We start from the raw sequence: 16,420 nt of genomic DNA on the forward strand, positions 1-16,420 counted from the left end.
GTTCAGAATGGCCTAGTTATAACAAATGACTGTCACTAGCATGGAAACAGATGGCATGTCTATGGCAAAGATTAGAAATTCACAAAAATATTTCAGCGATAAGTAAATGTTGGTTATGTCAAACTAAACTGAATATTCAATTAGTCAGCCACAATAATTCTCCCGCTGGAAAGAGAAGAGACAGGCCTGGCAAACCATAGCCCTTTTATCTTCAGCCATTTCTGACGGAAACAGGGATTTAAACATTATAGAACGCATTTTGTGCCTTTTAGAGATGAACCCCTTCCCGCAGTTAGGATGTTCTATGCCGTCCAAATGCGCTGGGCTTTAGCGCCGTTAGGATGGCATGGAACGTCCTAAACATATGGCTGTCCTGAAAGAACAGACACTTCCTGTATGGGATCGCACGGGTGTCTAGCATCATAGGCACTGCCCTGACCCAATCCCATCATTTAAATCATGCTTTCACATGAACGCTTGCAGGATTTCATTTTTTAATCCTTTGTTTACATTGTATTACTTGAGAGAGAATATAGAATATAGCCATAATGTTCCTTTCAGGATTCAGATAGAACATTATATTTAAACAATTTTCTAATTTACTTCTATTGTCAAATTGATTTCATCCTCTTTGTATACTTTGTTGAAGGAGCAGCAATACACTACTGGGAGCTAGCTGACAACAGGTGAGCCAATGACCGTTTAATGTTCCTTTAAATTGTATGCTGAAATCTTGAACGTTGACATCTTGAATTCCATGTCCTTTTCAGAATAAAGTGGTTGCAAGTGCACAACTACAACATGGTCTGCTAATGTGCCTGCACTCAGTCACCTGCATATAGCACACGAGTATAATTGTTGTGGCTACACGCTAGAGACAATGAAGACTTGCAGTAACGGTAAACTGGAACAGGAATTATGCAGTTGACAAGGGCTAACCTTGAAAAGCGGGGTAAAGGGCCAGCTAGGCAAATTTGGTAACTTAGTTCAGGGTTCAGCAAATCTGTTTAAAATTTAGGAGCCAGAAATACTTTTAGTGGGGGGGGTGTATGTATAATATATATATATATATATATATATATATATATATATATATATATATATATATATATATATATATATATATATATATATATATATATATATAATTATTTATTAAGACACAGGTTAGAATCCAGAGGTGTATAATTTATTAAGACACAGGTTAGAATCCAGAGGTAAAATTTTAAGAGCCAGTGGCATCTAGGCGCCTGGGTTTGTTGAGCCATGTTTTAGTTGTACTTGGAAATAGTTTAATTTGATCTTTCCTAGATAACTAGTTTTGCATTAAAAAGGGATTGTAAATCCTAGCGTTTGTGAAATGCTAGGATTTACAATTGGAACAAATAAAGGGGACTTTCAGCCATGAAGTATAAAGTATGCTGAAAGTTCCTTTATATGTTTGTTGGAAGCGTTCGCCACACTGAGCTGCTCAGGCAGCCCACGGCAGAAAGCCATTTGCTGTGAAGTGACGTTTCTATCTCTTAGCAAATAGCCATGCGTTCCAACTGGCACCAAGCCAAATAACCAAGTTTAAAAAAAAAAAAAAAAGTTAGAATCACTTCTCCTACCAAGGCTCACTACCATCTGGAGTATTCCACGCCGACCTTTCAGCCCACATAGATTTCCCCACTCTGAAAAAGAGGCGCTTGAAATCGGAGAGACAAGAGTTTACTTCCAAATTTCTACTTACCGTGAGCCTAGTGATCTATTCCACGCATTTCAGACAACTCCCCTTGTGCTTTAAGTAGGAAGTGCATATCAGAGAAAGCCGAGAGCTAGATCCATCAAGTCATGCTACAGAATAGGAACAAGGATTGTGTTCAGTAGTTACACAATGGAAGAGTAATAGATTTATTCTGCTGATAAAAGAATTAAACTGTAGATACAGATCGTGCTTAGCAGAGGCGCAGAAAGGGGAGAAGCATCTACAATGGGCAGAAAACATAATAAAAGGTTTCATTATGCAAAGTCTACATATCTTGCAATTATTTGTTTTGTCCCCTTTTTCCCTGTAATTTTACTCCAAAAATGTATCTTCTAATAAAAAATAAAAAAAAATTTAAAAAAAAAGGATTTAAAAGCACTTGGATTTAAAGTGTCTTACACAGTGATAAATAGTGCAGGAGCTAATTTATCACCAGGGTGGAAAAAAAATTATTTAAAGAAAAAAAAAAAAAAAAAAAAAAAAAAAAATTGTAAATGAATTCCACTAGTCCACTCACAATGTCATGCACTCCCAGAGGTTTCTGTCAGATTATTTGGGGTAATTTTTCCATCTTTTAGTTCTCAAAACTGAAATTCTGTCTGCAGAAATAACATGCCCCTTCTTCACAGAAAAAAAAAAAAAAAGTTGAGAAATAGACCTTAAAGGGAAATAATCATGAAAGAAAAAAAAAAAAAAAAAACATTTGGGTTTCAGATAGAGCATACAATTTTCAGATTTACTTCTATAATTGAATTTGCTTCATTCTCTTTAAATCCTTTGTTCAAGAGCAATGTTGTACTGTGGCCAAGCTGAACACATTGGGTGAGAAGTGACAAGTAGCTAGCTCACAGTAGTGAAAAAACATAATTTATGCTTACCTGATAAATTCCTTTCTTCTGTTGTGTGATCAGTCCACGGGTCATCATTACTTCTGGGATATAACTCCTCCCCAACAGGAAATGCAAGAGGATTCACCCAGCAGAGCTGCATATAGCTCCTCCCCTCTACGTCAGTCCCAGTCATTCGACCAAGAATCAACGAGAAAGGAGTAACCAAGGGTGAAGTGGTGACTGGAGTATAATTTAAAAAATATTTACCTGCCTTAAAACAGGGCGGGCCGTGGACTGATCACACAACAGAAGAAAGGAATTTATCAGGTAAGCATAAATTATGTTTTCTTCTGTTATGTGTGATCAGTCCACGGGTCATCATTACTTCTGGGATACCAATACCAAAGCAAAAGTACACGGATGAAGGGAGGGATAGGCAGGCTCATTATACAGAAGGAACCACTGCCTGAAGAACCTTTCTCCCAAAAATAGCCTCCGAAGAAGCAAAAGTGTCAAATTTGTAAAATTTGGAAAAAGTATGAAGCGAAGACCAAGTTGCAGCCTTGCAAATCTGTTCAACAGAGGCCTCATTCTTAAAGGCCCAAGTGGAAGCCACAGCTCTAGTGGAGTGGGCTGTAATTCTTTCAGGAGGCTGCTGTCCAGCAGTCTCATAGGCTAAACGTATTATGCTACGAAGCCAAAAAGAGAGAGAGGTAGCAGAAGCTTTTTGACCTCTCCTCTGTCCAGAATAAACGACAAACAGGGAAGAAGTTTGGCGAAAATCTTTAGTTGCCTGCAAGTAGAACTTGAGGGCACGAACTACATCCAGATTGTGTAGAAGACGTTCCTTCTTTGAAGAAGGATTTGGACACAGGGATGGAACAACAATCTCTTGATTGATGTTCCTGTTAGTGACTACCTTAGGTAAGAACCCAGGTTTAGTACGCAGAACTACCTTGTCTGAGTGAAAAATCAGATAAGGGGAATCACAATGTAAGGCTGATAACTCAGAAACTCTTCGAGCCGAGGAAATAGCCATTAAAAACAGAACTTTCCAAGATAACAATTTTATATCAATGGAATGAAGGGGTTCAAACGGAACACCCTGTAAAACGTTAAGAACTAAGTTTAAACTCCATGGCGGAGCAACAGCCTTAAACACAGGCTTGATCCTAGCTAGAGCCTGACAAAAGGCCTGGACGTCTGGATCTTCTGACAGACGCCTGTGTAACAAGATGGACAGAGCTGAAATCTGTCCCTTTAATGAGCTAGCTGATAAACCCTTTTCTAAGCCTTCTTGTAGAAAAGACAATATCCTAGCGATCCTAACCTTACTCCAGGAGTAACCTTTGGATTCGCACCAGTATAGGTATTTCCGCCATATTTTATGGTAAATCCTTCTGGTAACAGGCTTCCTAGCCTGAATCAGGGTATCAATAACCGACTCAGAAAAACCACGTTTTGATAAAATCAAGCGTTCAATTTCCAAGCAGTCAGCTTCAGAGAAGTTAGATTTTGATGTTTGAATGGACCCTGTATCAGAAGGTCCTGTCTTAGAGGTAGAGACCAAGGCGGACAGGATGACATGTCCACTAGGTCTGCATACCAAGTCCTGCGTGGCCATGCAGGTGCTATTAGAATTACTGATGCTCTCTCCTGTTTGATTTTGGCAATCAATCGAGGAAGCAGCGGGAAGGGTGGAAACACATAAGCCATCCCGAAGTTCCAAGGTGCTGTCAAAGCATCTATCAGAACTGCTTCCGGATCCCTGGATCTGGACCCGTAGCGAGGAAGTTTGGCGTTCTGGCGAGACGCCATGAGATCTATCTCTGGTTTGCCCCAACGTCGAAGTATTTGGGCAAAGACCTCCGGATGAAGTTCCCACTCCCCCGGATGAAAAGTCTGGCGACTCAAGAAATCCGCCTCCCAGTTCTCCACTCCCGGGATGTGGATTGCTGACAGGTGGCAAGAGTGAGACTCTGCCCAGTGAATTATCTTTGATACTTCCATCATTGCTAGGGAGCTTCTTGTCCCTCCCTGATGGTTGATGTAAGCTACAGTCGTGATGTTGTCCGACTGAAACCTGATGAACCCCCGAGTTGTTAACTGGGGCCAAGCCAGAAGGGCATTGAGAACCGCTCTCAATTCCAGAATGTTTATTGGCAGGAGACTCTCCTCCTGATTCCATAGTCCCTGAGCCTTCAGAGAATTCCAGACAGCGCCCCAACCTAGTAGGCTGGCGTCTGTTGTTACAATTGTCCAGTCTGGCCTGCTGAATGGCATCCCCCTGGACAGGTGTGGCCGATAAAGCCACCATAGAAGAGAATTTCTGGTCTCTTGATTTAGATTCAGAGTAGGGGACAAATCTGAGTAATCCCCATTCCACTGACTTAGCATGCATAATTGCAGCGGTCTGAGATGTAGGCGTGCAAAAGGTACTATGTCCATTGCCGCTACCATTAAGCCGATCACCTCCATGCATTGAGCTACTGACGGGTGTTGAATGGAATGAAGGACACGGCATGCATTTTGAAGCTTTGTTAACCTGTCTTCTGTCAGGTAAATCTTCATTTCTACAGAATCTATAAGAGTCCCCAAGAATGGAACTCTTGTGAGAGGAAAGAGAGAACTCTTCTTTTCGTTCACTTTCCATCCATGCGACCTTAGAAATGCCAGAACTAACTCTGTATGAGACTTGGCAGTTTGAAAGCTTGAAGCTTGTATTAGAATGTCGTCTAGGTACGGAGCTACCGAAATCCCTCGCGGTCTTAGTACCGCCAGAAGGGCACCCAGAACCTTTGTGAAGATTCTTGGAGCCGTAGCCAATCCGAATGGAAGAGCTACAAACTGGTAGTGCCTGTCTAAGAAGGCAAACCTTAGATACCGGTGATGATCTTTGTGGATCGGAATGTGAAGGTAAGCATCCTTTAAATCCACAGTGGTCATGTACTGACCCTCTTGGATCATGGGTAAAATTGTCCGAATAGTTTCCATTTTGAACGATGGAACTCTTAGGAATTTGTTTAGAATCTTTAAATCTAAGATTGGCCTGAAAGTTCCCTCTTTTTTGGGAACCACAAACAGGTTTGAGTAGAACCCTTGTCCTTGTTCCGACCGCGGAACCGGATGGATCACTCCCATTAATAACAGATCTTGTACGCAGCGTAGAAACGCTTCTTTCTTTATCTGGTTTGTTGACAACCTTGACAGATGAAATCTCCCTCTTGGGGGAGATAATTTGAAGTCTAGAAGGTATCCCTGAGATATGATCTCTAGTGCCCAGGGATCCTGAACATCTCTTGCCCAGGCCTGGGCGAAGAGAGAGAGTCTGCCCCCCACTAGATCCGGTCCCGGATCGGGGGCTCTCGATTCATGCTGTCTTTGGGGCAGCAGCAGGTTTCCTGGCCTGCTTGCTCTTGTTCCAGGCCTGGTTAGGCTTCCAGCCTTGCCTGTAACGAGCAACAGCTCCTTCCTGTTTTGGTGCAGTGGAGGTTGATGCTGCTCCTGTTTTGAAATTCCGAAAGGGACGAAAATTAGACTGTCTAGCCTTAGCTTTGGCTTTGTCTTGGGGTAGGGCGTGGCCCTTACCTCCTGTAATGTCAGCGATAATTTCTTTCAAACCGGGCCCAAATAAAGACTGCCCCTTGAAAGGTATATTAAGTAATTTGGACTTAGAAGTAACATCTGCTGACCAGGATTTTAGCCACAGCGCCCTACGTGCCTGTATGGCGAATCCTGAGTTCTTAGCCGTAAGTTTGGTTAAATGTACTACGGCCTCCGAAATGAAAGAATTAGCTAGTTTAAGGACTCTAAGCCTGTCCGTAATGTCGTCTAGCGTAGATGAACTAAGGTTCTCTTCCAGCGACTCAATCCAAAATGCTGCCGCAGCCGTAATCGGCGCGATACATGCAAGGGGTTGCAATATAAAACCTTGTTGAACAAACATTTTCTTAAGGTAACCCTCTAATTTTTTATCCATTGGATCTGAGAAAGCACAGCTATCCTCCACCGGGATAGTGGTACGCTTAGCTAAAGTAGAAACTGCTCCCTCCACCTTGGGGACCGTTTGCCATAAGTCCCGAGTGGTGGCGTCTATTGGAAACATCTTTCTAAATATTGGAGGGGGTGAGAACGGCACACCGGGTCTATCCCACTCCTTAGTAACAATTTCAGTTAGTCTCTTAGGTATAGGAAAAACTTCAGTACTCGCCGGTACCGCAAAGTATTTATCCAACCTGCACAGTTTCTCTGGTATTGCAACGGTGTTACAATCGTTGAGAGCTGCTAAGACCTCCCCTAGTAATACACGGAGGTTCTCCAATTTAAATTTAAAATTTGAAATATCTGAGTCCAATCTGTTTGGATCAGAACCGTCACCCACAGAATGAAGCTCTCCGTCCTCATGCTCTGCGAGCTGTGACGCAGTATCAGACATGGCCCTAGCATTGTCAGCGCACTCTGTTCTCACCCCAGAGTGATCACGCTTGCCTCTTAGTTCTGGTAATTTAGACAAAACTTCAGTCATAACAGTAGCCATATCTTGTAATGTTATCTGTAATGGCCGCCCAGATGTACTAGGCGCCATAATTTCACGCACCTCCCGGGCGGGAGATGCAGGTACTGCCGCGTGAGGCGAGTTAGTCGGCATAACTCTCCCCTCGCTGTTTGGTGAAATTTGTTCACATTGTACAGATTGACTTTTATTTAAAGTAGCATCAATACAGTTAGTACATAAATTTCTATTGGGCTCCACCTTGGCATTGGAACAAATGACACAGATATCTTCCTCTGAGTCAAACATGTTTAACACACTAGCAAAAAAACTTACAACTTGGTTATAATCTTTTTTAGCAAAAACGTACTGTGCCTCAAAGAGGTACTAAACGATTAAATGACAGTTGAAATAATGAACTGAAAAACAGTTATAGCATCAAACTTTAAAACAACACAACTTTTAGCAAAGGTTTGTTCCCATTAGTAAAATAACAATAATTAAATTTGACATAAAAAATACAAAGCAACGTTTTTATTCACAGTCACTATAAGAATTCTCACAGCTCTGCTGAGAGAATTTACCTCCCTTAAAAGAAGTTTGAAGACCCCTGAGATCTGTCAGAGATGAACCGGATCATGCAGGAAATATAAAAGTAACTGACTGGAATTTTTTGATGCGTAGCAAAGAGCGCCAAAAACGGCCCCTCCCTCTCCCACACAGCAGTGAAGAGAAACGAAACTGTCACAAATAAAAGCAAAAAAGGCTGCCAGGTGGAAAATAATGCCCAAATATTTATTCACACAGTACCTCAGCAATGTAAACGATTCTACATTCCAGCAAAAACGTTTAACATGATAAATAGTTATTAAAAGGATTAGTGACCTTTAACAGAGTAGTTCCGGTGAAATACCATCCCCAGAATACTGAAGTGTATACATACATGTCATTTTAACGGTATGGCAGGATTTTCTCATCAATTCCATTCAGAAAATAAAAACTGCTACATACCTCAATGCAGATTCATCTGCCCGCTGTCCCCTGATCTGAAGCCTTTACCTCCCTCAGATGGCCGAGAACAGCAATATGATCTTAACAACTCCGGTTAAAATCATAGTAAAAAACTCTGGCAGATTCTTCCTCAAACTCTGCCAGAGAAGTAATAACACGCTCCGGTGCTATTGTAAAATAACAAACTTTTGATTGAAGTCATAAAAACTAAGTATAATCACCATAGTCCTCTCACACATCCTATCTAGTCGTTGGGTGCAAGAGAATGACTGGGACTGACGTAGAGGGGAGGAGCTATATGCAGCTCTGCTGGGTGAATCCTCTTGCATTTCCTGTTGGGGAGGAGTTATATCCCAGAAGTAATGATGACCCGTGGACTGATCACACATAACAGAAGAAAAGGACTATTGAAAAACCTTATAAGGGGACTTCCCAATCAAACACAAAATGTAATAAGATTAAAAAAAAAAAAAAAAAAATTAGTGCTAAAAAATAAACAAATTGGTGTAATAGAAGTGTTACAAAAGTGTTATTGAACATCCATTTTAAAAAGTCCCAGTAGCATAATAGAGACTCAAAAAAATAAAGTGTCACTCGACATCCATTAAAGGGACAATACTCTGTAAAATCGTTTCTATATGAATGTATTCTCAATGACTTGTTATACCAGCTGCAGAGTATAACATTTATGAGAAATTGCATTTTCAGGTTTATTTGTGTATATGAAGTAGCTGGTTTTGTGCTTTTAAACCACGGCCTATCACAATGGGTTGAGCTTCAGTTAATATCAGATCTCATTATGTTATCACTTTATATACACACACTTGCTTCCTTATATTTGTCTGGAAAACTAAAGCTCAATACTTAGAGAGAACAATGGAAAAATATCATTTTATTAATTAACTATCCTGCACCCTACTGAGAGTGTAATCTCTTCTGCTGGCTGTGTTTACTTAGGCTATTCAATAGAATATACTGTAGTATAGAAACTTTCAGTATAGGTTGGGATACCATAGGCTAAATCAGCAATTTCAAAGGCCAAAATAGGGGTAAAGGAGCTACTTGTAAACAATTTAAAACACTCCAGCAGGTAAAATGAATCATTGGGAACAATTTAAAGGGGAGAAAAATTTGGGGTGAACTGTCCCTTTAATAGTCCCACTTCCAGGAATAATCTCAGATGATGTGAATGAAGCTAGACAGGCTGCACCTCAAGGGTTGAGTACTTCAGCTCAAAGCAATATGTCTACAGCAAGAAACACAAAAACAGGGGGCGTCGCATAGCGCATCACAACTTTAAACCAAATGGGGTTTTGAGAATGCCAGAGGATAACTAAATGAGCTAGAATGTATGCAGTTATTTGTTGGTGAAACAATGTACTGCACTGTATTCTGAGGGGAAACAAGTTTCAAAAAGCTCTGAAGCACCTTTCACTGAAGAAATCAAGCACATAATGCTTCAACCACCTCCAAAAGGAGGCAACGTTTAGTGCCATAAAACAGGTTGAGATCTGTGCATATGCTAAAATGGCTAATTATGTTAAAAAAAAAAAAAAAAAAAAAAAAAAAAAAATGCATACAAATAATTTAAAAATTGCTGGCAAGTATTTTAAAATAAATTTTCAAAAAAAAACGCAAAATGAGTTACATAGCCATGCTGTCTGGAGTAGTCTGCTCCACCCCCCTTATCAGTGTTCAGCATCAGAAACACAGGGGGGGGGGGTTAGAGCTGTACAATTCAGAAACTTAAAAGAAAGCGTTAATGGTGAGGCACTGCAGTATAAATTTGCAGGTAAAGTAATTTTAAAGTACATATCGTATTTTGTTTCTATCCCAACTTTTTTATGTCCCATTAAACTGAGGTATGTGTGAGGTGGGTGGGGTATTTATAGGCTTTTGAAATTTGAAAAACTTGGCTTCCTCCTGGTAGGAATCTATATCCCATATGTAACAGGTTGTGGGCTCTCACCACCTTTATGAAAGAAATAGCTTTGAATGCAGACCATGATATTAACATCAGAAAATATAACATGGATATCTGGTTTTGTTAATTGGCTCACACAGGTGTTGGCTATTTTTGTTTCCAATGATATGTTTACATAAACTTCCCGTTTGTATGTGTTTATTATACTGGCTGATGAAACGGCAGTGTTTGCGAGGCAGAGAAACGTGTTGCAGTGTATCATCACTTGTATTTTACACACTGTTTTAATAGGCCTTTTTATTGGTCTTAATAAAAAGCGGATTTTTATAAAGTTCAAGTGAACGTTGCTTTGTACAAAGTGGAAGTCGGAATTCGCTGATACTGCTCTGGTTATATGCTGATAAATCAGAAGTTTCCTGAGATTGTTTGGAAACAGCTTGCTGGACAGATCTGAGGTTCCAGCCTGCCTATACTCACCTGAGTTTGTGATCAAAGATTGTGAGTATAAGTCATCTCACAGTAGTGCATTGCTTCTGAGACTACCTATGTATGCTTTTCAACAATGAGAATGAAGAGAATGAAGCAAATTAGATAGGAAGTAAAGTGGAACATTTTTTTTAAAATTACATGTTCTTTCTTAATTATGAAAGTTTAATTTTGATTATCTTTTTAAACAATAATAATTCTGGTGTTGATTGTCCCTTTAAGGCATTCATATTTCTCATTCCAATAAAGTACAGCTGAAAAGTTGATCAAATATGAATATTTAACCTATTAAACTGAAAATAGTTCACCTCCCAATAATGTCATTCATTTCGATGATATGTGTATATATATATATATATATATATATATATATATATATATATATATATATATATATATATATATATATATATATATATATATATATATATACACACAGATTATAGATATATACACACATACACACACAAATCAATCAATAGTCTGATATAACCGGGAAAAATTGAAAAGTTATTCTAAAAATTAACTATGGATTTAAAATCGGTCTTACTGACTAGGGATTTAAAGGGCCAGTAAACCCACAAAATAATGTCATAATTCTGCAGAATTATAAAACATCAGCTTAGCGCCAGCTTTTTACCTGAAATGATTTCAGAGAAATCTTCCTACGAAAATTACTTTTACAGTACGTTGCTCCTGGCTCTACTGAGCGGGTCTGTTTGTTTTCCCTAAGCGCATCGGGTACGCTGTTTATTCACAGCCGGCCGATCGTGCCATTAAACTTAATATAGCTCGCTCACGCTACCAGAGCAGGAGCGAGCTACATTGAGTTTAATGGCACTATCTGGCCAGCGGTGAATAGACAGCGTGCCCGATATGCTTAGAGAAAACAAATAGACCCGCTCAGTAGAGCCAGGAGCGGCGTACTGTAAAAGTAATTTTCGTAGGAAAATTTCTCTGAAATAATTTCCGGTAAAAAGCTAGCGTTAAGCTGATGTTATATAATTCTGCACTATGTGCAGAATTATATAACATTTTGTGGGTTTACTGGCCCTTTAAATCAATTTGATTTAAACCAAATCCACCCTGTTTATAACCATCCCTAATTGGCTGTTGCCACAAAGAACAAACATATGCAGAAGGCTTTTAAAGGGGTATGTTCCTAGGCTGCTAAACAATACAATTTTTGCAGCGCAATGCTTAATTGTGAATATACATCCTTTTCACCTTTTTTCATTTTTTCCCCCACAATCTAATAAGAAGCCTGTTTTTATTTTTAAAGGGTGATTCGATAAGATTTCACTTCTGCCCTGTTTGCAAGAGAAAGATAGATAAGTCTAAGGCTAATGCACTAAGTTCAGGAGAAAGTACATTATACAGAACAGTAGTATTTGGGACCCTCTATTATATTGTCACTTTTGTTTAAAGGGACAGTCAAGTCAAAACAAAATTTTCATGATTCAGATAGGATATGCAATTGTAAACAACTTTCGATTATCACCAAAATTTGATTTATCTTGGTGTCCTTGTTTTAAGATAAGCCTAGGTAGGCTCATATTATAATTTCAAAGCCCTGAAGGCCGCCTCTTATCTCAGCGCTACTTCATGTGTGCCATATAGATATCATTTTTCTCATCCACCCACGTGGAGTTATTTATAAGTCAGCACTGATTTGCTAAAATTCAAGTCTGTCAAAAGCACTGAGATAAAGGGGCAGTCTGCAGAGGCTTAGATACAAGGCAACCACAGAGGTAAAAAGTGTATTAATATAACAATGTTAGTTATGTAAAACTGGGAAATGGTAAATTTCTTTTTAAACGATAAAAATTCTGGAATAGACTGTCCCTTTAATCTATTTAGGACTCCTCTAATTCTTTAAGCTGACAGCTTCCCAAGCACTTCTCAGTAATATTTGCTAAAAACATGAAATACCTTACTGAGCCCTCGAGTAATAAAAACTGCTGTCACAACAAAAACTTAAAAAAATGCTTAAAACATGAAATTTAAGAACTTTAATTCTTCAACCTTAAATTCTCCAGTCATTAGTTTAAAGGTAAACACATATATAGCAATTAATAGTGATAGTATTCCATACAGTACTAACAGTGTATTTATAGTACATAGGTGCTGCTGACCCCAACTAGGATTACTCTTTAAAAGGCCAGCAGAGTTGTGCAAACTGTGTTCTGTGCCTCCTAAGTGGTATTTTAATTATGTGTTTAACCCAGAGGTTGCAGCTTTGCTAGAGATATTACAGCATGTAATGTTTGTCACTATAATGGCTTAACCAAAGAGAACTAAGCAAAATGTATATAAGTAAACTAGAAAGCTTTCTACTCTATCCAATCAATTTAATTTTGACTTGTGTCCCTTTAACCCTTGACATTTGTAATATTCTACAAACTTTATGTCCCCATAACAGCACCTCCAAATGTAAAGCCTCACCCAACGTTAAAGGATTAAAGATTTCAGCATATTCTTCAAGAGAACAGTTTTAGTACCTAGAAATATTTATGTTTCAGCAATGGAGACGACCTGAAACTTCACTATTAAAGACAAACACAAGCCCCCTGTCTGTGTATAGTAACATATAAAGCTAATACAGCAGAATAAAAATCAAAATTCTCACCCTTGCATACAAAGCGCTCACCAACACCGCTCCCCTCTACCTAGCCTCTCTAATCAACAAGTATACTCCAGCCCGCCCACCAAGATCCAACAATGACCTGCTCCTTGCATCTGCTACTGTCACCTCCTCTCATGCTAGACTGCAGGACTTCTGTCAGCACCTACCGTCTGGAACACTCTCCCTCGTGCTGTCAGGCTTTGCCCTAATCTTTCTTCTTTTAAATGCTCTCTGAAGACTTTTCTGTTCAGAGAAGCCTAACACCCAACTCAATAATATTTCTCTTACCTAGCAACATTCCCTCTTATAACTCTGCATTAACATCTTTCTCAATCTTGCATTCCCCACCTCCTGTTTCTCAACCTCCTACCCTTCTAGATTGTAAATTCCCACCGGAATAGGGCCCTCAATTCCTCCTGTATGTGTTTGTAAATTTTGTCCTGTGTCTTAGAAGGTTTATATTATTGTTTTATTTAAATTAACTGTATCCATGGACAGCGCTGCGGAATATGATGGCGCTTCATAAAGTATAATAATAATAATAATGGTTTAACCTTTTAACCGTGTGCCACCTTTATTCTTTTTCCCAATAAATAATAATAATAATACACATTGCATATAATGATCAATAGGATCTGTCATCCAGCAATATGACAGCTTATAAACTTGTTCTATATAGAAGACACAATGAAGCGCAGGTCCTCAGGCTGTGTATAGTAACACACTGCCAGTACACAAGTCGATGTCATCACCAGGAACTATCACCCAGAATCACAATGACAGAAAAGTATGATAGTCCCTTATAACATTGTTTCTCACCCGAAGTCCTCAAGTACCCCCAACAGGCCAGGTTTTCATTATAGCTGAACCAGTGCACAGGTGAAATAATCAGCTGATGGGCGAGAGCATGGTTACTGATCAGATGATTACTTCACCTGTGCATTGGGTCAGCTATAATGAAAACCTGACCTGTTGGGGGTACTTGAATGCCTTATATGATCCCCATGAACGGACTGTAAATAGTAACAAAACCATGTAATACGCAGAGCATACAGGGGCCCCCACAATCTTTCACACAACATTACAGAGACAGTCATAGATATTTTTTCCCGTATAAAACACACACACACCGGCTGAGCTAAGGACCAAGGCTGTGTATAGTGACACAGAGAGTTAATACACAGTGCCACTAACAGTACCCACCGAGACCTAACATCACAAAGGCTGACAAATGTACGCTACAAATAAATAAAATTATACTCAGGGCTGAGTTCAGGCCTCTGAAGCTGTGAATAGTGACCCGCAGAGATAATACACAGGCAACATTTCCTACACATGCGCAGTAAAGCGCGGCCTCCCCTGGCTAAGCCCCTCTTGCCGCCCGTAGTCACCTGGTCTCAGGGTTTAACGGCTGCAGCCAGCGGGCGGGGAACGCTGTGTCGGTGTATCCGTGCGGTGTCTATGTCTCGCTCCCCCCCGGGCCGCCTCCCGCCGCCTGAATGTCTCCCGCTTCCTCCTTCTCTCACACCGACCAAGGAGAGAGCTCGCGAGAGCGTGACGTAAATACCGAACCACCCACCTGGTCGTAAGCCAGAACGTGCGCGCCCCCACATCCGAACGACAGCAACCTTTTTTTTAACAACTTTATTAGCGTCATTCCCTATTACATCAACACGCATTTTAGCAACGTTTCGACCATTCCCTTGTCTGCATCGTTTGGTGATATTTAGAGGACATTTTATATTGCTTTTATAATATTTAAAAGTAGTAAATATTGGATATTCTCCAAATTGACTTCCTTTTTATTAACATATATATTATATGGTTCTTGGGTTTTTTAAATTGCAGACTGAATTTAATTTTTTATACTAAAAGTGTTCTGCTTTGTTACATTAAATGTCATTATGTAATTTAAAATTAAATGATTTTCAAGACTCACAACTCACGCAATGTAAGCAGTGGCCTAAGGTGAGCTGTGCAGTACTAAGAGAATTAATGTCATTTTGCAGTCTATGTTTTCTTATTACAATACTGAGGTTATCACCTGGGCTGCCTCCCTCTAGTCCTGAGTGCCGCCATCTTGAAGTCTAACTCCAGTGCTGATGTTTGCACATGTGCAGCAACTCTCTTTCAGATAACTGCAGTGAAACCTAGGGGGGTGCATTAAAGGGACATGGTACCCAAATGTTAAATCACTTGAAAGTGATGAATTATAATCATAACTATAAAAAGCTGACTAGAAAATGTAATCTAAATTTCACTATGTAAAAAAAGGAAGATATTTCACATAAAATTTTCCACAGTAGCCACATCCTATTGTGAAGGGACTTTAAGCAGCCAATTAGGATGCAAGTCCCAGGACTTGCAAGGGAGCGTGCATCTGGCAAGTGCACACACAGTCATGTTATTTCCCTACTCAGTTTAAAGGGACATTCAACTCAAACTGTAAACATTCATATATAAGAATAATTGTGCAATGAAAACTGCAGCTTTGTTTTGTCAAATGAGTATATTGTTTATTTTTTTAACTGTCCCTCGGAAAGAAAAACATCCTGCTAACCAATCACAAACCAATATTCAGATATAGCACAAACTCTGTTTGCACATGTGCAGTCTGGGGGTAACATGCCCTCTTGTATTCCATTAAGGAGGTTTAGCACTGATTCAACTTAGTTACTATTGCAAAGATTGATTTTCCTATCATGATTGTTAATGCAAAACTGATAATCCACCTTTTAAAAGCAGGTGACACCACATAAGCTTAGGGAGTGAGGGGAAAGTAAACAAAAGCTCATATAAATTGCTCAAAAGTATTAACCCAAGCCTCTCTGGGAGAAAGTGAAACAAGTACATTTTTTAAATGTATTTTAAAGCAAAAGGCTGCAAAATAAATAATGAATGTGCACTGCAAAAATGTTTCACATGCAATAATGTAACATTTGTTGAAATGTCATGTTTATTATGAAATCTTGTGAAGGATAACTGTTCACAGAGCTCTGTTGTGAGCTTAAAGGGACACTGAACCCAAATTTTGTTCTTTCGTGATTCAGATAGAGCATGACATTTTAAGCAACTTTCTAATTTACTCCTATTATCAAATTTTCTTCGTTATCTTGCTATCTTTATTTTAAAAGCAGGAATGTAAATCTTAGCAGCCAGCCCATTTTAGGTTCAGCACCATGGAAAGCACCTGCTTATTTGATGCTTTCATTTACCCACCAATAAGCAAGCATAACCCAGGTTCTCAACAAAAAATGGGCCGGCTCCTATGCATAATATTCCTGCTTTTGAAATAAAGATATCA

General features: G+C 39.4%; 1 protein-coding gene across 3 annotated transcripts in view; it reads right to left on the reverse strand.

Moving 5' to 3' along the window:
• PPP4C (protein phosphatase 4 catalytic subunit) overlaps positions 1–14,668 on the reverse strand; it is a 69,263-nt gene extending 54,595 nt beyond the window's left edge. For 2 of the 3 annotated variants that reach the window (XM_053694586.1, XM_053694587.1), the window contains exon 1: positions 14,508–14,668. The gene's annotated coding sequence lies outside the window, so the exon portion shown is untranslated. Of the gene's footprint in view, positions 1–1,732; positions 1,837–14,507 lie in introns of all 3 variants that reach the window. The other variant, XM_053694588.1, reaches the window with a different exon arrangement.
• Positions 14,669–16,420: the final 1,752 nt, after the last annotated feature.

Source organism: Bombina bombina, chromosome 11 (assembly GCF_027579735.1).
Source record: "Bombina bombina isolate aBomBom1 chromosome 11, aBomBom1.pri, whole genome shotgun sequence".
In the NCBI taxonomy this organism is placed as follows: Eukaryota; Metazoa; Chordata; class Amphibia; order Anura; family Bombinatoridae; genus Bombina; species Bombina bombina.